The sequence below is a fragment of the Psammomys obesus genome, unplaced genomic scaffold (assembly GCF_907164565.1).
Source record: "Psammomys obesus unplaced genomic scaffold, mPsaObe1.curated_primary_1811, whole genome shotgun sequence".
Taxonomy (NCBI): Eukaryota; Metazoa; Chordata; class Mammalia; order Rodentia; family Muridae; genus Psammomys; species Psammomys obesus.
In genome coordinates, this window is record NW_026596046.1 from 12,414,005 (window position 1) to 12,437,139 (window position 23,135).

The 23,135-nt window shown below is 44.1% G+C and overlaps 1 protein-coding gene and 1 non-coding gene across 3 annotated transcripts in view; both read right to left on the bottom strand.

The window, feature by feature from the left end:
- St8sia2 (ST8 alpha-N-acetyl-neuraminide alpha-2,8-sialyltransferase 2) overlaps window positions 1-23,135 on the bottom strand; it is a 66,913-nt gene that overhangs the window by 31,306 nt on the left and 12,472 nt on the right. The gene's annotated exons all lie outside the window — the stretch shown is intronic.
- Window positions 12,953-13,087, bottom strand: LOC129688785 (small nucleolar RNA U109). Its single transcript, XR_008722001.1, has one exon. It is a non-coding gene; the product is annotated as a small nucleolar RNA U109 (small nucleolar RNA).

Consider the following 23,135-nt stretch of genomic DNA (forward strand, 5'->3'; position numbering starts at 1 on the left):
CCAGTTAGTATAGAGCAAAGAAACAATTAACATCTCCAGAAAAGCTATGTATTTGGGGAAACTATCACCAAATGAGAATTCTTTGCAAAGAAGTATGGCAACGCAGCACACTGGATTTATACATGTATCATTGTATATGCATTGACATGTATATAGGTAAGTCTGTTTGTCTGTCTGTATGTATATTTCTGATCCGTTGAAACAGTTTCAAGCGTACTTCATGACAGTGATAGTCAATTTCAGAGCCAGATAATTGTAGGCAGCAAGAGGGCCATTAGGATTTCCCCACCAAGTTTTACCCCTCCAAGCCTACTTCTTTATGACACAGAGTATCATAGTACTTATTCTAAATTAATATCTAGTATTTAATTACTAATTTGGGTTTTTTATTTACTCTTTCCATTTTCCTTGGAAGGCAGACCTCTTGGCCTTCTGATTTGGATTCCAGTAACATCTCACAGGTCCCCATCCTGAACCGTAGTGTGGTTGACCCCAAGGGCTTTATTTGGTGTGGTGTTCCTACCTAGCAGTGTCTATTCATATCCCCCCACCTAGACCCCAGTCCTCAGAGCAGCTCTCATGGGAAGGGAAGAGCTGTTGGGCCAGATAGTAAGTCAAACATAGCAATTTAAAGTGCAGAAATTGTTCAAGACTAATGAGAGGTTAATGAAACCAAAGAGATTGTCTAGAAATACTGCACGTATAAGAATTGACATATGATTTCAAAAATCATTATCAGAGAGAATTTAAGTAAATTGTTTGGAATACCTGGCTAACGATCTTGGCGGAAACAATTGAGCACCTTACTGTGGGTAGCAGAATGAACATCAAGTGGGTTTAACTGGTTATGCTAGTTTGTATCCTGTTGCCGTGAAACATTTACCCAAACTAACTGAGGCCGGGAAAGGGATTTATTTTTTCTTATAGCTCCCAGGTCACTGAGGGAAGTTGAGGCAGGAACTGAATCAGAGGGCACAGAGGAACTCTGCCCATTAGCTGACTTTCCATGGCTTGGTCAGCCCGCTTTCCTATGTAATCCAGGACCACCTCCTTACCCAGGAGTAGCTCTATGCACAGTGAGCTGGGCCCTCCAATCATTCACTAATCAAGAAGATGTACCACAAGCTTGCCCACAGGCCAATCTGATGGAGACTTTTCTTCCTGGGTGACTCTTATTTGTATTAAGTTGGCAAAAACCAACTAGCATACTAATGGTCTCTAAACTAGTAATTCTTACACCTCTATAACCAATTTCCTTTATCATCTATGAACACTGTCATTTATTTAAACTTTAAACTAGACTCATCTTTTAAACTGCACCTTTGTCCTAAAGAAGACTATCCAGGAAACAGAGCTATGATGTCATAGCCGTATGCTTATTTATAAAAACCACAAAACCGTCACTAGGAAAGCATTTGTCAATGGAATTCCTCAAATCATCACCACAGGTTGTAACGAGGATACTTGCATCTCCCTTTGGGAAAGACCAGATAAAGGAGGAAAATACAAGAAAAACCAAACATGAAGTTGGGAGGGTGTGTGGCAGTTAGGGTCAGCCAAGAGTCAGGGCAGGGAGCAGAGAGCTGGTGGGCACGATCTTAATGTATTGTACTCATATATGTGATTACCAAGGTACAAATACAAAGTTCAATAAACGTAGGAAATGGGTTATAAATAGCAGGATATTTATGAAGTGTCTGATGAGGGCCCAGGAGTCTGTATGATGGATAAGAAAAAGAGATAATAGATTCTGGGAAAAGCTCTGCCTTTATCAGAATCTAAAATGCAAACCCAGCTCATGGGGGACTTTCATCAAACTTACAAGGCTCCAAGTGAAGAGAATGCTGCATCTAATTTAACTTTTAAATATCACTTGTTCAACAAAAAGTTTTTGAATAACATCATAGTTGGGTTTTTGCCAAAACTGAACACATACAATTCCTGCCCTCAAGAAGTACCATTTTAGGGATAGAACAAGGATTCTCTCTTATTTTTTCTCTTCTTCTTCTTCTTCTTTTTTTTAAGATTTATTTATTTATTGTATATGTATGAACATATACTTTGTTTTCATGCACACCAGAAGAGGGAATCAGATTCCATTACAGATGGTTGTGAGCCAGCATGTGGTTGCTGGGAATTGAACTCAGGACCTCTGGAACAGCACTCAGTGCTCTTAACTGCTGAGCCATCTCTCCAGCCCCTTTTCTCTTCTTCTTAAGTTTGCAGTTCACCGCTGCCTTCATATAAATACATATATATTCATATATATGAATATGTTCACATATATTCATATATCTAATGCTTTGTATTCATGGGCCCTACATCTGTGGATTCAATCAACCTAGGACCAAGAGGTACTTAAAAATTTTCATGTTTACTGAAGCTGAACAGACTTTTTGTCTTGTTAAACTGTATGCAACAGCACTTGTATTGTTTTAGAAATTAGCTGTAACTAACCCAAAGAATACGGAAGACTGTTCACAGGTTATAGGCAAATACTGCACCACTTTATATAAAGGATCTGAGCACTTGTGGAATATGGTATTTATGGGAGAGTAACATAATCATTCAGTCACCTACAATTACTGAAGACTGGAGTGTGTTCATCAAGTCTGTTGTGATGCCTGGATGTATGTATATATCATGAAATGATGAAGATAATTCACATAACTATTACCACATATAATTGTCTTTTTTTTTGTGGTAAGAACATAGAAGATCAACCTGATAGCAGTATATATTGCTTTGTCATCATTGTTGTTATTATCATTATTTGAGCAAAGTCTTGACATGTTGCCCCGGTAGGCTTGGTTTTGTTATTCTTCTGCACCAGCCTCCTGAGTAGCTAGGGTGATAGGCATGAGACACTGTGCTTGCCCACTCGTGCTGTTAACTATAGTCACTGTGCTACAAAATAGAGTTTCAAAACTGTCTAACTGATCTTTGTGTGCTTAGACCAGCATCTCCCTCCTCTGTCCCCAGCCCCTGACTGACAGGTTTTGAGAGACCAAATACTTTACCAATAGCAGCTCTTAGTCTTTCTCCTTTTCTGCCTCAGGCCAGGTCCTAGAGAACATGAAGTCCTGCTGACCTCAGCCATCAAATTCCTGTGCCTCTTTTCCTTATCAACCCTTCCTCTAACTCATGGTTCCCTGTCCTTGACACTGCTGAAATTCAGTCAGAACATCTCTTTGTTGGCGAGGGTTGGGGCAGGACAGCTATCTCTATATGATAGCACCCCTGACCTTTTCTCTTTCTTTCTTTCTTTCTTTCTTTCTTTCTTTCTTTCTTTCTTTCTTTCTTTCTTTCTTTCTTTCTTCTTTCTTTCTTTCTTTCTTTCTTTCTTCTTTCTTCCTTTTTGTTGTTGTTGTTTTGTTGTTCTTATTGTTTTGAGACAGAATCTCACTAGGTACCTATGTAGCTCTGGCTGTCTTGGGACTCATTACATAGATCGGGCTGGCTTCAAACTCACAAAGATCCGACTGCCTCTACCTCACTCTCTGTGGGGAGTAAAGGTGTGAACCACCATGCCTGGCCACACCCCACTTTAATCTACTGCATTCCAGTGTAGACTTCTTCCTCATCTCCAAGGTATGCTAATCAAAACTGTTTTCAACTATGACCAATGTCCCCTGAGATGTGGGACAAGGAAGGACTTGCCTCTAGTCCAGAACCTGTGCCATGATTGTTGATTTCAGTCTAGTGCCCCCCCCCCCCCCCGCACACTCTGTAGGCCAGATCATCCTTACCATGCTTCCATGCTAACCTCCAAGTCCAACACCTGGACTTCCCTCAGAACCTCCCTGGATTCCACTCACAGCCACTCTTCCCTTCTCCTTAGAGAGCAGGTGCTCATTTCCCAGCATCTTTTCTCATCCCGTCATCTCAGAGCCTGACCCCTTCGCTTACAGTGAGGAGGCCAATGTCTGGGGTTTTGTTCCGTTTCACCTTTCTTGGCTTCTGGACCAGCTGCAGTGTGTGCCCCTTAAAATGAATTAACCTTGCATTTTATTTGTCAGATTTTGATGTTTTGACATCTGGGTCTTGCTGTTCCTCTAGACAGCATCCCTCCTAGGGTGAACTAACCCTACAGATGGTCAAGGCTTGCACGGGCATGCACCCTTCAAGAATTACGCAGTCACGGCACAGCTCACCTGCCATCACCTCATTTATGGAGGTCCCACTAAAGGTCATTACTCCTTTGCCCAGCAACTCCAAGGCCAGATGTAAAGTAACCAGGACCAGATCCTATGCCCCATAGCCTACAGAAATTACTCAAACTAGCCTGCTCACTAGCCTTGCCCATCTCCTTGTTGCAGAGACCACGCTAAGTGTTCCTACCAATCTCTTCCTCTCACTCTGCCCTAGCCTTTCTCATGCTCCCCCTCCTCCCCCACCATGGTGTGGCATGTGTGCCCTCTCTCAGGGGACGACTATTAGCATAACCAGCCAAATAGGGGGGAGCCCTGTCCTGGTCACTCTGCAGCTTAGAGTGTCTTTCCCTTGAGTTTAGTGAACTCAATTAGACTTCAGCGATGAGACTGTCATTCTGGAAGTCTGCACACATGATCCTACACCTTCATTGTACCTATTCAAGACACCATGTTGCCATAATCCCTAGCGCAGGGCATCACTCACGTGGAGACTGGAGGTATTCAGCCTTAGAAGGATGCGCATAAACTGATGAGGGATTTTTTTGTTTGTTTGTTTTATAATCAAATTTTGCCTCAAATGTCATTAAAATAAACTAACACTTGTTTGGTTAAGGAATAGAACATCGTGATTGGGGGAAAAAATCTGCTAAAAATTATCAACAAAGTGAGTTAGAAAACAAAAAATGTTTAAATTATCCAAAACAACAACAACCAGAGAAAACACTTTGCATTCCATAAAGCCTCTAAACGGAGGCCTGCTATCAGTAATAAGCAGTGTCTGTCTGGTCTTTCCACAATACTCTCAGCTATGAGGGTGACAGTTTGGCCCCTTGAAAGCTTTACAGTTTAGAAACTGTCTCCTGTGACGGCTGTGATGTCCTCCGCTAGCAGAGCCCACATTAACGAAGATGAGAATGGGAGGCGGCGTGTTCACACAACACAACAAAACTACACACAGCTGGATCTGTTTTGGTGAAAAGCAACCAACAAACACGGAAGAGAGATTTCTGCTCAGCTTCTGCATCAGAACCCAACCATTTTTAAATATTTATTTTTTAAGTTACTCAATTTTTGAGACAAGCTCTCACACAGCCCAGCCTAGCCTTGAACTCACTGTGTAGCCTAGGCTCCTCTCTTCCTGCCTTTACTTCTGGAATGCTGGGATTACAGCTGTGCTCCACACATACCCGGTTTCTGTAGTGCTACCAACTCAGTCCAAAGCTTCACGCATGCTAGCAAATACTCTGCCAGCTAAGCTAAAACCCTAGCCTGCAATTTTTAAATTTCATGCTGTTTCTTTTTCAATGGACAAACAACAAATGTATATGTTAGCGAGGTAGACTGTGCTGTTCTGATACGTGAGCATCGGGCTCCATTGTTTACACTCAAGGTCATGCCCAGTGTCTATCTGCGTTAGAATTTCCCACATTTGCAGTTTCTCACAGGAGAGTTAGGCACAGAAAATGAACTTTCAGGAGCTGACAGCTTTAATTAAGAGTCTGGACCCAACTTAAACAGTTGATTAATCTTGAGAGTAGAAGATTAAACTGAAGAGCGATTCATGAATTTGTAGGTACTTCATATTGTTGTGAGGATACTGAAGGTCTTTTTCCAGTTCACACATGAAACCCACTGAGCTCCTACTTGCCGAGTCCCAGGTACATACTAATATATGGTCCTATGGGCATATGATGGGGAAAGAGGTGAGGGAAGGGACATGAGCAGACTCGGGACAAGGGTTTTGATGCTCTTTCAGCAGGCATGAACTGGTCCTAGGCCCCTTGCACATACGTAGCAGATGTGTAGCTTGGTCTTCATGTAGATTCCCCAACAGCTAGAGCAGGGCCCCTCTCTGACTCTGATGCCTCCCTTTGGAATCCCATTCCCCTGACCAGCTGCCTTGTCTGGCCCTTAGTGGGAGAAGATGTGCCTAGTCCTGCATTGTCTTAATGTGTCAGGGTGGGTTGGTATCCATGAGGGACCTCCCCCTTCTCTGAAGAGAGGGAAAGGGGAGAATGGGTGGGTGTGTGTGTGTGTGTGTGTGAAGAGGGAGGCCTGGAAGAGAGGAAGGAGGACTGCAAGCAGGTTGTAACATGAATAAATAAATAAATTAAAAAAATACTCTTCCCTCTGTTAACTTACCATATATGTCATTTTAAGCAATAGCACATTATTAAAGCACTAATAATGCTGTCACCCATCACCATCAACCCATCCCGAGAATGTCTCAGCCCAAAGAGAAACCATGCAATTTACTAAGCAATCCTCCTTATCTTTCCCACAACTTTGATTCCAGTATCAGTCTTTAACACTTTATGGATCTGCCTATTCTAGATATTTCAGGGGGTTAGGATCACACAACATCTGATGGTCTTTGACTTCATGTCATGTTTTCAAAGTTTATCCACCTACTGGCGTGCCGTGGAGATCTGACATTTGATGATACAGTTCTGGAAGAAAGAACATCACAAAGATGCCCTTTGTAGGGGACAGCTCCAACCCTTCATGTTGGTGTCCAGGGATGAGCACCTGTGGTTTGAAGAGGAGCAGAGCTCCCATCTGTTAACCCACATGTGATGGCTCAGGGGCTCCATTGCCCAGAGTTCTGAATTAGTTGTGAACAGATTGAGCTCTGCTGGCTGTCTCTGTCTTCTGAAAGGCTGGCTATGCTTGCTCAGTCTATGGGCCCTAGCCTGAGTGATTCAATAGAGATCCTTAACATCAAGTTAGTGACCAGAATTACATTACTTACTCTGAGTGGGAGGTGGTTCATGTGTGCTTGCTTGCAGGCTTTATGGTTTGGCTTGGGTTGGTCACATCAAGAAGAATGCCTACCGTCTGGTTATGACCTGCTCTAGAGGAGACTTTGCTCTAAGCACTTACCATTGGTTATCACTTTCCCCTTTATGAAGGGCTTGCATCTGTCTGCCAGCTAGACTGTAGTGATGTCAGCACTGTGGTCATCAGGAGACAATTAATTCAAGGTTGACCTTCCCAAACTCTAAGATGTGCAATATCCTTACCCTTTACCATCTTAAAAGCAGGGCTTGGGAGATGGCTCAGTGAGTAAGGTGCTTGGCACACAATCATACAAATATGAGTTCAAATCCCCAGAATCCACATGGAGCTAGATTCAGTGTCTATAATCTCAGTTCTACTGAGAGATAGGCTGTAGATAGTGGAGGATGCCAAGAAGCTTGCAGGCCAACTAACTTGGCATATGGAGCAGTGAAGAATGCACTCTAACCTCAAACAAAGCCAGTACCTGAGATTTTCCTTTGACTTTCACAGATACACTATAGTACAGGAGTGGCCCCAACTGTAGTTGGCTTTTTCAATCACATTCCAAGTCACCTCCATGGTTTCATATCCTCTTGGGTATGAATTGGCTAATCTTTCCTTTAAAGAGGCAGACAGTTAAGTATTTTAGGCTTTATGAGCCAAGAGGAAAAATTAAAGATATGCACACCCTTTAGAAATAAGAAAGCGAAAAATTTCCACAAATGTTTTATTGATGACATTTAAAAATATAATAATTCAGTGGAATTTTTTTTACTCAAAAGTTTCATCAGTCTACTAATGAGAAGAATGTAATTCTTTTGGGGGGGAGGGGTGGATAAGGTTTTGCTTAATTCAGATTTACTGCTCTTTCTTTTGGAACTTATGCTCTGCCCTTACAGTAATGGGGAATTTTTCTTATGGGTTGAAATAGGTGAAGGGAGCAAGCTCGGAGGTAAATTCCAGCTGTCTGATTTCTACATGAACTAATCATTAGTTGTTTGATCTTAGATTATCACTTGGCCCATCTAGGAGCTTCTATGTGCTTCTATGTCTATAGACCGAGTAACAGGATCTGGTTGGTATGGTTATTGAAAAGGCTATAGGATGTAACACAAAGATGCAGAGAATGCAGAGCACACTGCAAACCATTTGAACACTAACGCCATTCTTTTGGCTACTTTCCATTCTTGGCCTAAGGACCATGTGGTGTTTTGAATGAGAATGGCCTCATAGGCTTGTATATGAGGAAGCTCAGTCATCAGGGAGTGACAATACTTTAGAAAGATTAGGAGATATGGCCTTTTTAGAAAAAGTGTGTCACTGGGGGTAGGCTTTGAAGTTTCAGAAGACCAAGCCAGTCCCAGAAACCCTCTCTTCTCCTGTCTGAGGACCCAGATGTAGAACTCCCAACTACTTCTCCAGCACCATGTCTGCCTATTTGCCACCATGATGATAACAGACTAAACCCTTGAAACTGTAAGCAAGCCCCAATTAAGCCCCTTCTTTTATAAGAGTTGCTGTGGTCATGGTGTCTCTTCACAGCTAGGACAGAAGTTGGTACTAGGGAAGTGGCCAGATTTGACCTGATAGGTATAGAATGTTGTTGACCCCTATTTTAGGATGCAAGATGCTCCTTTTAGTCTGGGCGACATCATTGCATTCCCCCCTGGGGACTTCCTTATGCTCATATGTGGTATATAAGGGCCGCTCACCACCAGTGTGGAACCATCACAGATCACCCTAGAATTGGTCAATGGTTATTTCAGGACATGGAGTGACAGCATGAGGCTTTCCTCCTATGGGTTCAATTTCACAGGAATCAACACAGTTTGTTCTTGGTGTTGCCTATGTGGATTGGCAGTTTCTCTCATTATTGGTTCTCAGGCCTGACCTGACAGCTTTATAACGTGCTTATCAGTATTTGATACTCCTTTTCTATACACCAAGCCTAATTCTTGTAGGACGTGCTTAAACCCTATAGACACAGAGTCTCCATGAGATACAGAAAAATTGGAGACATGTAGATGTCCACCTTGACAGCATTGCTTCTGTAACAGTTGAGGTTTCTGGCACTGGCGTTCCGAGGATGTGGTCAAAGCCAGAGGTTAACTCAGCTAACCAGGCTGGCTGTGTTCTGTGCCCTTGAGCTCTCTTCTTCCTCTTCTTATAGCACCTCCCTTGCCGTCCCTTCTCCTATTTTAAGTACTAGCTTGATTTGACTTACACACTTGCTTTGATTTCAGCCAACTTTTTTCTTGTCAATCAGTTTCTCTTAGTGTACAAAAAGGTACCAGCTCACTCTTGGCTCTCCCCTGTGCTTAAGTTCAGAAAACATCCCCAAGACTCTAGTGCTCTGATTATGTTCCAGCCAATTTCCATAGACTTTATATAAAAATACTTATAGGCATCTGCACATCAAAATGCAAGTAAACAAGCCTCTTGGATGCCAGCCTTTCACACTAGAATTATTCTGCATCCTTCTTCCTTCTTACCTCTTACCAGGGGGAGACAATACGATTTACCACTCCAGAATGCATTCTGAGTGAATGGAGGCTCAGACCTGAGAAGATGCATAAACTGGGGTTACCAATTCATGTGAGACTTGACCTTCAAATCTTTAAAGGAGACAGACTTTATACTTAGCTATCTAAAATAATACTGCATTCTAAAGTCCCTATGGTGTGAAGACCCAGATAACAGCACTTAAAACTCAAAGGTGTGTGTATCTGTGTTGATGAATGAGCCAGAACTGGTGAAAAGCTAGTAGAAAAGGCTTATAAAAACATTTTATTTTTACTTATGTGTATGTGTGTGCTAGTATGCTCATGAATATGCACTGTCCAATTAGGGCAGAAGAGGGCGTTGGATACTGGGCGTTGGGAGCTGAAGTGACATGCTGTGGGTCACCTACTGTGGGTGCTGGGAACCAAACTCTGGTCCTCTGTAAGAGCCAGAAGTGCTCTTAACCACTGGACCATTTCTCTAGCCCCAATGACCTTTAAAAAATGTAAGGTATTATAGTATGATTATGAAGTGTCTTCCGTGGATTCATTAGTTTAAATGAATTTAATTAATTAATTATGTAATTCCAAAATGGTGACAGTGTTATGGAAGGTGTGGGAATGTTTGGGAGGTGGAGCCTCACTAGCAGAAGTAGGTCACCGGGAAGACAGCCTTGCTGTTTTATAGCTTATCCTCACGTCAGCCTGCATGCTGTTTCCTGACAGGAAAGGCAATATGACAAGCTTCCTGCTCCCAAGTCTTCCCACCACAAAGGGCTGTAATCCCACTAAACTGTGAGCCAAAATGAACCCCTACCTTCCTCAAGCTGCCTTTTTACATATATTTAGCAGCAAGGGTGACCAGCAGTGTCCATGGTTATAAAGTCTCTTTTGAGTTCATACATTCCTATTCTCTACAAGTAAGGGCCTTTTGCCCTGCCTTCCTGTTCTAGCCTTTTCTCAGCAAGCTGCTCTCTGTACTCAGTTCTCAGTACACCCACCTCAGACCATGGACAAAGATAGAGCAGGGATCCTGCTCATGCCAGTATTGTTATGGGAGGCATACTTCCCACACATCTGGTGTGTTGTAGGAAGGACTGGGAAATGAAGAGATGAGTCAAGAGTGTTGCAGCTGTCCCTTTTCTCTAAAGAAGGCACAACCTCCTAGAGCAGAGCTTGGGGATAAAGGATGGAGAAACCAGGCATAGCCCTGTGCTCTTCCGCCTCCATCCACCAGGCATGCTCCGTGTCTAGTGCTTTGCGCTAGCTGTATCTTCACCTGCGATGTTTGTTCTAGGGAGATCCCCATGGAATGCTTTCCCCTTTTCAAATCTCCGTGCAAATGTCATCTGTGTAGCAAGCCCTTTCCTGACCACCATTTAAAATAGCATCTACTTTCTCTTGTACTCCCGCTGACATGCTCCTGACTCTCCATCATTTTAATCTTTAGTCACCATACTCACTTACCGAAGGTGCAATCTTTTCCTACGGTGTTAACTGCATGATGCAAGCATATGTCTGCCTTAATATTGCTACCCACAGTGGTGTTGGGTACATTGCATCCGGGACTAATACTAATACTCATTCATGGAAGGACTGAACTTCCCTCCTTTCTCTTGTTACAACAGATATCTTCTTATCTAAAGCTAGTGTTTCCACCTATGTTCTGAGTCTGCCTTGAGGCTCATCTATCCACTGTGCCTTCCCTTGTTCATGAAGTCAACAATTCCCACCAGCTGCATAATTTTGATATGTATCATAGAGGTTGTGTAAGTCAGGCCCTGCTCCGCAAATCTTACCTTACTTCACTGTCACCTCACTATAGCCCAGTGAGGGAGGAATGCATGTTCATTTCTACACAAGAAAAAAAAATTAAGGTACAGAGAAAGTAAAAATGTGATCAGAGCTACCTAGTAAGTGAGGACCTCAGGATTTGATCCCAGAAACCTAGTCAAAGAGCCCAGCTCTGAATTACTTTTATGTTTCAGGCTCATACTCACCCATTATTATATAGATACATATTCATTAAATTTTGCTTTAATCTCAAAAAAAGCCCTCAACTCCATACTCCTCTCAGCCAATTCTATATTTCTTTCCATCACTTTGCAACTGCCCAGGTGTGATATCACCCTTAATCAAGAATTGACATGCCATTCTGATGGAAGTATTTCACTTGAGATTCTCTTTCCCAGATGACTGTAGCTTGGGTCAAGTTGACAAAAACTGACCAGCGTGTCATCTTATTCTTCCCTAGAAGATACATGAAAAAAATGTCACCCATGGGCACACCTCGGAGGAAGCTTGATATCAGGAAGAGACATGGAACATGATTCTAAATGAAGAGGTCACAGGGCATCTTCAGTGGTCCTCTGGCTAAGAGATTTTAAAACAGCATTATTTAAAGAAACAACTCTTCTTTTAATACTTTCAATAGTCTATCCACAATGGTATAAATTCCCTCCTTGATGCTTTTTGGTGCCCAGGTAGACAGTGTCCAAATTCTTTTTTTTTTTTAATTTTTTTTTAATTTTTTTCTTTTTAGTTACATTTTGTTAACTCTGTGTCCCAGCTGTATCCCGCTCCCTCATTCCCTCCCCAACCCCACACTCCCTCCCTGGTCTCCTCCCTGCCCCTTTCCAAGTCCACTGATAGGGGAGGACCTCCTCCCCTTTCATCTGAGTGTCCAAATTCTTAAAATCTCAAGTTTTCTTTATAGTCACACCCAACCAGATTTTGATTAAAATTACTTTTTATCATTTTTTTTCAACAAAATTTAGATTCACAACATTTCCAAATAAAAAGTATTGTTAAAAGTGTGTTTGTGTATGCATGTTTTCCCCTTCAGACTAATTGGTTTCCTCCCCATTACCAAAGGTTACAACCTAAGAGCTATGTCATCATTATCCCAGGTGACAGTTCTTGTCCCGCTTGGTCATGTAGACAAAATGCGCCAAAATTCTGTCTGCAAGGATAGGAAGATTCCCAGAGCTGTTAAAAATAGCATGGTCTAATGTGCAGAGTCTTAACATATGGCAGGCACTGTATCAGAAATGTGTTACTTTCTTGTTTCTTACTGTTTTAGAGATAGGATGTCCAAGGCTCAAAACGTCTTCAGGATTTGCCCAGGATCAGCCAGTGAATGATTACAGAATGTGGGTTTTCAGGATGTCGCCCACATGAGGCCAGATATCATGTATCTGTGAGAAGATGCCTTGTACCTTTTTATCAGCTGAAGGTAAAAACTGTGCAGTCCTAAGTGGGCTCGAGAATCCAGAGGAAGCAAATGTTATTCCATAAACAATGGTGGGATAGCTGAGCAGATAATTCAGGAAAATATTCAAGTTAGGCTTCCTACTTGCACCACACTGATCAAACAAAATATGGCCCAGCCATCGGAATCTATGCTTAGATATGGTTTGCTACAAAAATGTACTCACCTAGTTGTTTTGTATTCATTATTGACAGTCCTTTGGCCTCAGACACTGCCTTAACCTTGGCTGTCATTCCCCTCTCTTTTATTGTAGAAGAAATGTACTACTGCAGAACCCTACCCGGAGAGTTGGCAGCCCTGAGACTTATTTCATTCATGTTGTAGAATGTGGATAAATCCATGCGCTTTAAAGAGGAGCAGAGCGCCTGTCCGACGTGCTACACTTTGCTCTTGAACCTGCCTGGCGGCAACTTGAAAGGCCTCCATGTTCAACCAGGCTTTCTTCTCTCTCTTTTGTTCTCTTCTTGATGGACTTGCATTCAGGCACAGCAGCATCCCTATTAACGGCAGCTTCTGCCTTTTCATGATAGAATTTCTAGAGGACACCTGAGTTAGGCAAGACTTTGAGGGTACTTTTTTTTTTTTCTGAGTGTTTGATAAATCTCCTTCTGACCCTGCCTGGTCCTAGGCAATGGCTATCTCCTTCCCTCCCCCTCAGCAGTGATGCTGGTCATCATCCAGGAAGCCTCATGTTAGATGGAAAGAGGACAGTGGGACTCTTACTGGATAGGGGCCTGGAGCTCTAGCTCCCCATGGGTTCCTGCTCTTACAGTTTTGAATCTTTCTTGGTGTCCTCATTGTAAGTTAGGTCTTGTAGGGTTCAAATAGCAGTCCTTCTGAATGTTTTGTTGCAGTGTTATCAAAGGTGATGGCCACTGTCCTTCAGAAAAGAATAAGCCAGCTAGTGCTTGCTGAGCCTAAGCAGTCTCTTGGTTCAGATGTTTTTCTACAGTGCAATCCATTAGGGTACCATCAGAAGCCAAGGAAAAGAGAGAGTTGGCTGTAGCAGGACATGCCTTCTGTTACTCCATAGCCTTCTCTGATGTGGCAGTGAGGTCTATCCAGAGGGGAGAGCTGCAGGGAATTATTTTTTGTGCATTTTCTTTTCTTCACATGAGAGACACATCTGAATGTCCTGTGCCCATGGTACACAGAGCTAGGCAGAACAGAACCCTTTTGTAGAGAGGACTGGTCTTCTTGAGCAGGTGTAGATACATGTGGGCTAAAGCCACTGTGTGATGGTGTTGTCAGCTTGGCAGAATTTAGAATGACCCGGGTGAAGGGCCTTTGGTTGTACCTATGGGGGACTATCCTGAATAATGGAAGTGGGAAGACCTGCCCGTGGTGGGTGGTGTCATCCCCTGACTGGATTATAAAGTGTATAAATGTAGAAAAGGGACTGAGCAGAAGCTTGTGTTCATTGGTCTTCCCTTGAATACAGAGGTAGGGTGATCAGCTGTCTGAAACTCCTGCTGCCTTGCTTTTCCAGTTGTGGTGGACTATACTCTTAACTGTGAGCACTCTCAACTGTGAGCCAGAACAAACTTCTCCCTGGAGTTGCTTTTGTCAAGAGAATTTAACCGTAGCAATGGGGAAAAGAAATGAAGACACCAAGTTCTTATTCTGAAGCAGCCCAGGGACCAGTCTCCTGCCTTCATCTTGTGGCACTGCTTTCCCTGGATTTTCCTTGAAACGTCTGTGCTCTTGTTTGCTTCCAGACCTGCCTGGATACTAAGGTTGCTCAGAGCTCAGCCCGAGCATGGCCCATGTTCTAATCCCCAGTTTCCTTTGTCTACCCCTAAGTTGCCTGGTTTGCCCTACACACTTCACTCCTACTCTGAGACTCATTGGACATCATGGCTGCTTCCACCCATGCCTTACATCTAACTCGGAGCTCTCACCTAGATCTTTCCCGCAGGGAAGAACAGCCCTGCCTAGTTTACTCAAAATCAGGACAGGGTCTACAATTCCTCCATCTCTCCCATGCTGCTTCCCCTTCCAAGTTCCGTCACCTTTGGATTTCAGTTCACTCTCCAAATGGTAAAGATAGCTGGTGCCCCCATCATTGTGATATCACATCCTCACCCCCCAGGTGCACAGTCTGCCAGGCCTTCTTCCCATGAGGACATGACTCCACACTGCAGAGCTCTGCAACTTCTCTTCCTCCTGTAAACTCTTCAGGGTTCCTTCATGGGCACCCCTGGCTTTCAACATCAGGTTCAGATTTCTTAGCACAAGAGCCTTTCTGAACTGGCCTTCTGCCCTGGTCTTCTACTGTCCATGGCTGCTAAATCAGCCAGGCAATGTAAGCGTGAACTGGAATGTTTGAGTTGGATCACATGGTTGTATCTTTGATTATCAAGTTTTCTCCCAGGAATGCCTTGCTCTGTCTTTGTGAATGTGTGTGTGTGCTGAATTTAACATTTATAAACGGCCAGCCTCAGGTCAGAACTGGTCTAAATATGCATTTGGGGGCTTATATCATGTTGAACTCTTTTTGAGATAGGGTCTCTATGGCACAGGTTCGTTTTAAACTCTCTGTGTAGCAGAGGATGACTTTGAATTCTCAACCCTCCTGCCTCTACTTGAGGGCTTGAATTAGAGCTGTGTGCCATCACACCTGGTTTTATGAGATGATGGAGATGAACTTTAAAACAGAACATACTATTCAGAAAATTGTCTGGCTTCTTTGAACATTCCAGGAATCTGGCCATGTTGAAGCACAGTAATTGCAGCAGTGGTAGCTTCTGGTTTGCAGGTCTGTGCTGTGTTTTCCCACAGTCCACACCAACCCTGACTGACAGCAAGCTACTTCATTTATGGGTGTGACCTGCATGGATGCTGAGGCATCTGACTTTGTGATCTCTAGGCTTACTTCTGTTAAGGAACAATATTCAGCTTATGCCATCTTCTCCACAAACTTCTCTCCTTTGAGGCACAAGAAGTCCACAGGACCTTGGGGTGTAGTGAGAACTAGTTCCTTGTTCTTTTTCAGTGATGGTTGACAAGATACTTTCTGATAAAGTCAAACCCTAAGAGGGTGCTTAGCCTCAGGGGCTTCTGGGATATTACCATCCATCTACCTCTCCCACCAATGTTCTTCAGGGTTCCCAAGGCTCTGGGAGGCACTGGGCTTGAAGAAGACTTCTGCCCTATGGTCCTCCTGACTGTTTTCCAATTGCCTTGTGGAAAGCTCACAGGCATGCTTGGTGTAGAAAGCAGGAACTCTAGCCTTGTTGCTTTAAAGATCAGAAAGTGGCTTTACTCAAAAAAATGTCACTGCAGCTTAGAACAGATCGGGTGGGGTAGGAATAGCACAGAGAGGAGAGAAAACTTCAATACTAAGACCGGGTCTATGCTAGTAGCATAAACGTAAGTGAGGACTTGTGGAAGACTTTGCTTTGATGGCCGGTTAAGTAGAGCAAAAGACGTCACAGAGCTTCTATAGCCCAAGCCATTGCCATGGGTGGGGTTTCTTACAGCTAAGTTTGACATTTCATTGTTCCCATTTCCCTGAGAGAAGCCGAGCATCATATTTATCCTCACTGTTAATTTGATACATCCTAGAGTGCCCTGAGAGAGTGTCAATTGAGGGACTGCCCAGATTAGACTGGCCTATGACCATGTTTCTTTGAGACTATCTTTAAGGATGACCAATGTGGGAGGGGCCAGCCCACTGAGGGCAGCACCAACCCTAGCAGGTGGGCCCTGGTTATATGAGAAAGCTAGCTGAGTATGAGCCTATCACCAAGCCAATGGTTGAGTCAGGATGCAACATTACTCCATGATTTCTACTTTAAGTTCCTGATTAGAGTCCCTATTCTGACTTCCTTCAGTGATTGACCACACCCTGGAAGTATAAGCTAAACATACCCTTTCCTTCTGAAGTTACTTCTGGTAAGAGTGTTTAATCACAGCAAAAGAAAAGCAAAGTCAAACAGTGACTGACAGCCAAGGAGTGAGTGGGAGGGAGGGTTTGGACTGGGCTGTCTAACACTCTCTAAATGGCCAGAACCTGAAATAAGTCAAAGCTGAGACTCAGTATAAGGGGAGCACACTGAAAAGATATCGGAAGGTGAGATTAGGCAGCCATTGTTCTTGGTCACAGTACCTTACTCCAGACAGATGCCAAGGCTCATTAACTAGAGCAAGAGAAGGAGTGAAAAGCCTTATCAGGAAGGAGGCAGCGTGCACTGGCACAGAGCTAGCCTTCCCACTTGACTCCTGTGCCTCCTACTTGGAGTTTTGGCCCTTTGCTTTGGATGCTTTCAGCAGCTTCAGAAGGGAAGCTCAGGCTGGAAGGCTGTTCTTTGTTTTAAACAGCAATGGTGGGAGCTACCGAGATGTGATCAACAGCTACACACACACACACACACACACACACACACACACACACACACTTTCCTTGTTACCCTGAGCATCAGTCAGCTCAGACCCCATGGTGGGTTGGGGCAGGAAAAGGCACAGACACTGGACAGGGACCTGTTAGGCCCGAGGGCTTCAGTTAATGATTCTGGACAGTGTCCTGGGGACAATGACTCAAGGTGTTGAACATTTAAGATCGAGGGGCTGCCTCAGAGCTTTCTTCTCATCTCTCCTGTCATCAATTACTATAGAAAATTTCAGAAAACCAAGATGGTGGGGAACCTACCAGTCTTTGGGGCTTAGTATCATTCAGAGGCAAAGAGGACTCTTGTCCCACAAACTTCACTTGGCCACAACACACTGCAGTTGGGTGGGGTTTTGGCCCTATCTTCCTGGACAGCTTGTGTGCTCTTCTGAGACATCTTGGCATAAGAGGGGTTGCACACAAGCATACTGGGACCAAGCAGTGCTCTTAACAGGTGAGGGGAAGAGGGAACAGAAATTCCTACCACTTGGCTGGGGGATGGAAAAGGTTGGACCCTGCCTGTTTTCTCAACAAAAGTGCCTTTGATATTATAATATGAAAGTGACAGTCTACAAAAAAAACAAAAACAAAAAAAAAAAAAAACCTTACAAATCCCCAAGTCAACAACCTACTGACTATCTAACCAACCAACCAACCAACCAACCAACCAACCAACCAACCAACCAACCACTTCACAAGTTTGGCGTGATTCCTGGTGCCACCTTTGGTACAGAATTCAAAGCCACATTTTTTTTTTTTTAATTCCTTGAAACAGATACCAGCTCACGGCACGGATCTTATACTTTTGTTTTTGTTATTACTATTATTGTTCTTACTAAAACTCTTCTGAGGTTTTAGCCAAGTTTCTCTGTTTTAATTTCTTGTTGTTCAACTAGCATGGATTTGCTGAGTACCTGTGTGACAGGCACTGGGGTAGGCTCTCTGGTTACAGTGAGCATGCAGGTAAAGAGTGTCCTGTTCCAAGGTACTTAAACTCTCATTTGGAGATGAGACATGTACACACACACAGTCACACATACATACACGTGCATACAAATACACCCCCCCCCCACACACACACTCAAGCAAACATCCTTCTGCCCCTAGGCATAGAACTGTAATTAATTACCTACCTACACCTTGGGTGGTGCTGAAGAAGTACCACGCTTCTTACGAGTGGTACAAGCGTGGCACACACGTAAGAAGCAACAGTGGAGGACACTTCAGTTAAGTGCTGCTCAGGAGTGGACAAGGATGGGCTGTTTACTAGAGGACTCAAGAAGTAGCCTGGGCAAGAGTCTAGCAGAAAAGGAACCTGCAATTTGTTGTTACCCAAAAGCGTGGTCCCTCCTCGTGGCTTAGCATAGATCTGTCTTCCCTTCTGTAAAGCACATGATGTTCTGTGCCCTTCTCACCCCGGAAAACAAGACACTGCATCTTCATCCTCCATGCCCCCCCCCCCCCCCCCCGCTGCTGTTCAGTTCCGTTTCGCTTCAAGGTTGTGTGGCTCTATCCTAGAGCCTCCTTTGCTTTCTTTCTCTTCCCTCATGACTTTATTTTTAACCTCTGAAAACAATTCATCTGTGTTTGTGAATGTGTGTGTGTGTGTGTGTGTGTGTGTGTGTGTGTGTGTGTGTAGCTGGTGTTGGTTCCCTGTTCTCCCTTGGATCAGCGACTTGTGCCTTCCAGACCCCAGCCTTCTCCTGCTTCGCATCTTACAGGAGGGGTGCTGGGGTTGTAGCCGCCCGTTGCCAAGCTATATGTGACGTTCCAGCTTCATTCTGGTGCTCTAGGAAGCAACATGACCAAAGGAAACGGATGAGGAAAGGGTTTATTTGGCTTACACTTCTAGCACACAGTCCATCACCAAGGGAAGTCAGGGCAGGAGGTCAAGCAGAAACCTGAGGCAGAGACCATAGAGGAATGCTACTAGCTGTTCACTTTCAGGCTCAGCCATGGCCTCATGCTTAGTTATCCACCCCCCCCCTTTTGTCTCCCACAGCCTGGGATCTCCTGCTCAAGAACTGATGTGAGCAACTGTGGGCCTGGCCCTCCCATATTAAGTAGCAAACAACAATATCCTTTCCCTTCCCTGACACCTCCTGCCAGACACGCCCACAGGCCAATCTGATCTAAAAGCAATTCCTTGATTAAGGCTTTCCTTTCAGATCAAGACTTCTCAGATGACCCTAGGCTGTGTTGAATTGGTAATTAAACCTAAGTAGGCCACATGAGATCTGAGAATTTGAACTCAGGGCTCAGGTCCTCTACTCACTGAGCCATCTCCTCAGCCTGGCTAATTTGGAAAGCCACTCTTTTTTTTTTTTTTTTTTTAATAGACTCTTTTCCTTTCTTTAGTCTCCTACTTTCTCCTACCTAATCAAACCTTTGGGCAGGCCAGTCTCTCGTCATCAGAATCTCATCCCACCCCATCATTCTTAGCAAAGCGGTCTCTCAAAGTCACCAGTCCTGATGATGACCAAACCTGAGGCCCCGGAGCACCCTCCTCTTTAGAGGATGAACATCACTGGCAGCATGCTTCTCTTCTTGTTCTCTTGTCTCCTCATTGCTACCCTTCCCCATGGCCTCTGCTTTGACTCTCCAAGTGAGGCCAAAGACCAAGGCTTATTTCTGGAGCCATTGCTACCACAGAGATTTATCTACACGAATGCCCTTCATCACCATCTCATGCAAAATTGCTTCAGTCTCAGCCCTGACTGATCAGCCCCTGGTTCTCACCACTTAGGGGACTGTGGACAACTCATTCACATCTCATAATTGCTGCCTCCATAGTAATAAAAATAAGGGGTGGCCTCTTACGTCCCTCTTTTGCCCTAATAATTGGTGAACTGATCTTTGTTTTCTTTTTCTGGCTATTTCACAAGTGTCGTTATACTTTGTTCTTCTTCACCCATGGTGACTATCACACAGATAGATGCTTCTGTTTAAAATGACCAGGTGAGAAGCTAAACCCACCCAAGGGCCATATAGAATAGCTTCCTCTCCCCATGCCTGAACTACCCCCAGGCTCAGTAATTCCTCATGGTGTTACTGACAGTCCCAGGGGAAGCTGGAGTGTTGTCAGTTCTTTTTTTGGGGGGGAGGGGGATCACTCCCTAACCCTTCCAGTTATTGCAAGGATACCAACCCAGGGAAAAACCTCCATGCTGTGCTGCTGCTCCTGTGCTGGGTGGCCCTCTCAGCTCCTGCACTCTCCCCACCCCCTGGTAAATTGTTCTTTATTGGCACATTCCTTGTTCAAAGCACTTCAGCCATCCACAGTGGTTTCTTTTTCCTTGGGGGTCCTTTGAAACACTTGGAGCCTGTGCCTGTCATTTGAAAGGCTTCACAGAGCACCCAAGATCTACTACAGATGCTCTAGGCTTTCTGTTCCTCAGCTTAAGTCAAAGATACCTCCCCTTCCCGAAACCAAATCATCTTTTCAAAAATTATTTATTTACTTTAACACAGAGCATTCACCACCAAGGTCAGGGATTACAAATGGGCTGATGGCAGACCACAGGCACAGGTCCTTTGTTGGTGATGATGATTTTTCCTGCTAGCCCAACAAAGAAAGCTTCCCAGGTCACCAAATTTAGCTATGCTTAGTGGGAGCTTTTCTGCTTCTGGCTACACATACACATGAACTTTGCTGAAACATGGTATGTTGACCATTATTTATCAAGAACACCACTCCTACTATAATATGTTTTCTCCGGTAATACTGAGTGGTGGTGGTGAGGGGAATACAAAGTGATTGCAAATCTTTGAAGATGCTTCTCTGAGATGAGAAAGTGTCACATGCAATCGTTGGCATGGTGCAGACACTTTACCCAATTTGATTTTCTTTTTCCTTATGTGCTCCAGCCCTTCTACTGTCTACCTTTTCATGTAGAGCAGCTAGGAGGTGAAAATAGATAAGAATCTATTTACTGTGCCATTCCAGGCTTCAGGAAGACATTTAGAAGCACAGCAAAGGACCTAGCTACCTCCAGTGAGTCAAAATCCTATCGCAGGGAAAGTCTCTGTGGTAGTCATCCAATTCTAGACCTATGGGTTTATCTAATCTGTATTTTACAGATGGGGAAACGGAGGCCCTGAGAAGCAAGGGTCTGCCCTTGAGGTAGACTGCAAGTCCACCACCAGAATCCAGATCTCTGAAAGCTCTCTTTCAGACACAAGCCTCGTTATCACACAAGAACTCTGTCCAACTAGACCACAATTTCCTTGAGCCCCTCATCTGGGCTGTGTCTATCTCTGCATGCCACTAGCAACTAGCACAGAACTTACAGATACCGAGTCGCGTGCACAGTACACACACAGCTGTGTGATGAGGCCACAAAGCTTGTGGAACTGTCACAGAAACTAGGTACCAAGGGGTTGACCTGCACTTTCCTACAGGAATAATAGGAGTGCCCGGTGAGGCTGCTGTTTGCACACCTGACCAGAAATAGATGGGTTTTGTTTTTTTGTTTTCTCCCAGAAGATAGGCTTGTGGTACATTGGCTGCACTGGTTTCTCTGAGTCTCTGCATCTGAGAAATAGTCCCCGAACATTTACAGAGGCATGTGCTGGGCACACAGAGGCGAGCCAGCACAGAAATGGATTCTTTCCCTCATGGAAAATGATCTAGCGGGAGATGAAAGGATAAAAAAGAACGAGAATAAAAATAGAGCCCACCTCACGTAGATGGAGGGAGACTAATCTCCACCTGCTGTCGAGAAAATAAAAACAACACAGCACAATGAGACTTTGATGAAGTCTAAAAATCTAAAACCCAACACGCTTTCCTTTATTTTATCTCAATGGATCTCAACTCCCAAATATCTGAGCTTCAAAAAGTAAGATTAGATACCAATAAGCCAGCCTGGCCAGCATTGATTTAAGAACCCTCCTCTATGCTTCAAGATCGAGGAGGTTGAGGACCTCGGTTAATCTTCCTGTTATCAGCTGGATCTCAGCCTGCCAGGAACCAGCACGCCTGATTCCCGATTCTGTCCACATCCCTCTAATCTTCTGGTTTCTGTATATGACTGCTGTGTGGAACTATGAAGCAGCCAGTTTGGAATACTAACTTAAAATGTGGGCTGCTCTTTCTTTATGGAATTGGGGGTGGCTGGGCTTGATGTATTAAGACACAATTCAACATATGTATTAGTAAGCTTTGTTGGGTTGTGAACAAAATACCTAACGGAAACAAAGAAGAAAAGATTTATTTTGCTCACACTCTCAGACAGTTCAGTCCACAGCTTGGCCCAGATCCTTATGCAGAACATCATGGTAGTGGGAGCATGGAGAAGAGCTTCTTTACTTCAGGGTGGGCAGGAAGCAGGGTGAGGAAGGGACCCGGGCACTGGATAGATCCATCAGAGTCATTTCCCTAGTGGCCTGCTTTCTCCAGGTAGACTTTACCTCCTACCGTTTCTGGTACCCCACCAAATTGTGCTGTTAGCTGAGCATCCTGTAATCAACACATGAGCCTGTTGGGGGCCTCTCATGTTCGAACAGTAACAATGGGTTTCCTATCAGATGACTTCAGAGCTTCATACAACACCTTACGGATTTCCTCTTCACTATAAAGAGGTACTGTAAAGGGATCTCAGAATGTATCTGACAGGGACTTTCTGGGCTTTCTTTAAGGAATTAGCACTCCCTCTCCATTCTTTATCCACCATCCCCATTCTTTCTTTGATTTTTCAAACAAAAACATATTCTCTAGCAGGTACTAGATAATTAGCTGAAGGGCCAACACAGCACAAATCTGAAAGGGTCCTATTTCTTGGTGAGCTAACATGCTGCAGCCATGAAAAATACTGCATGATAAATATGAAGTGGTACCAAAGAGAGGCAGAGCATTCCAGAAGAATGTGAGCTGGGGTTGGCCTGGTAGTGTCGCACAGATAGGGAAGCCCTCTTAAATCTGAGTCTTCTTAACCTTTCTCTTACTGTGACGGTACTGCCTTGGAGGGTGATGCTGGTTTATCATCATGTACACACACACACACACACACACACACACACACACACACACACACACA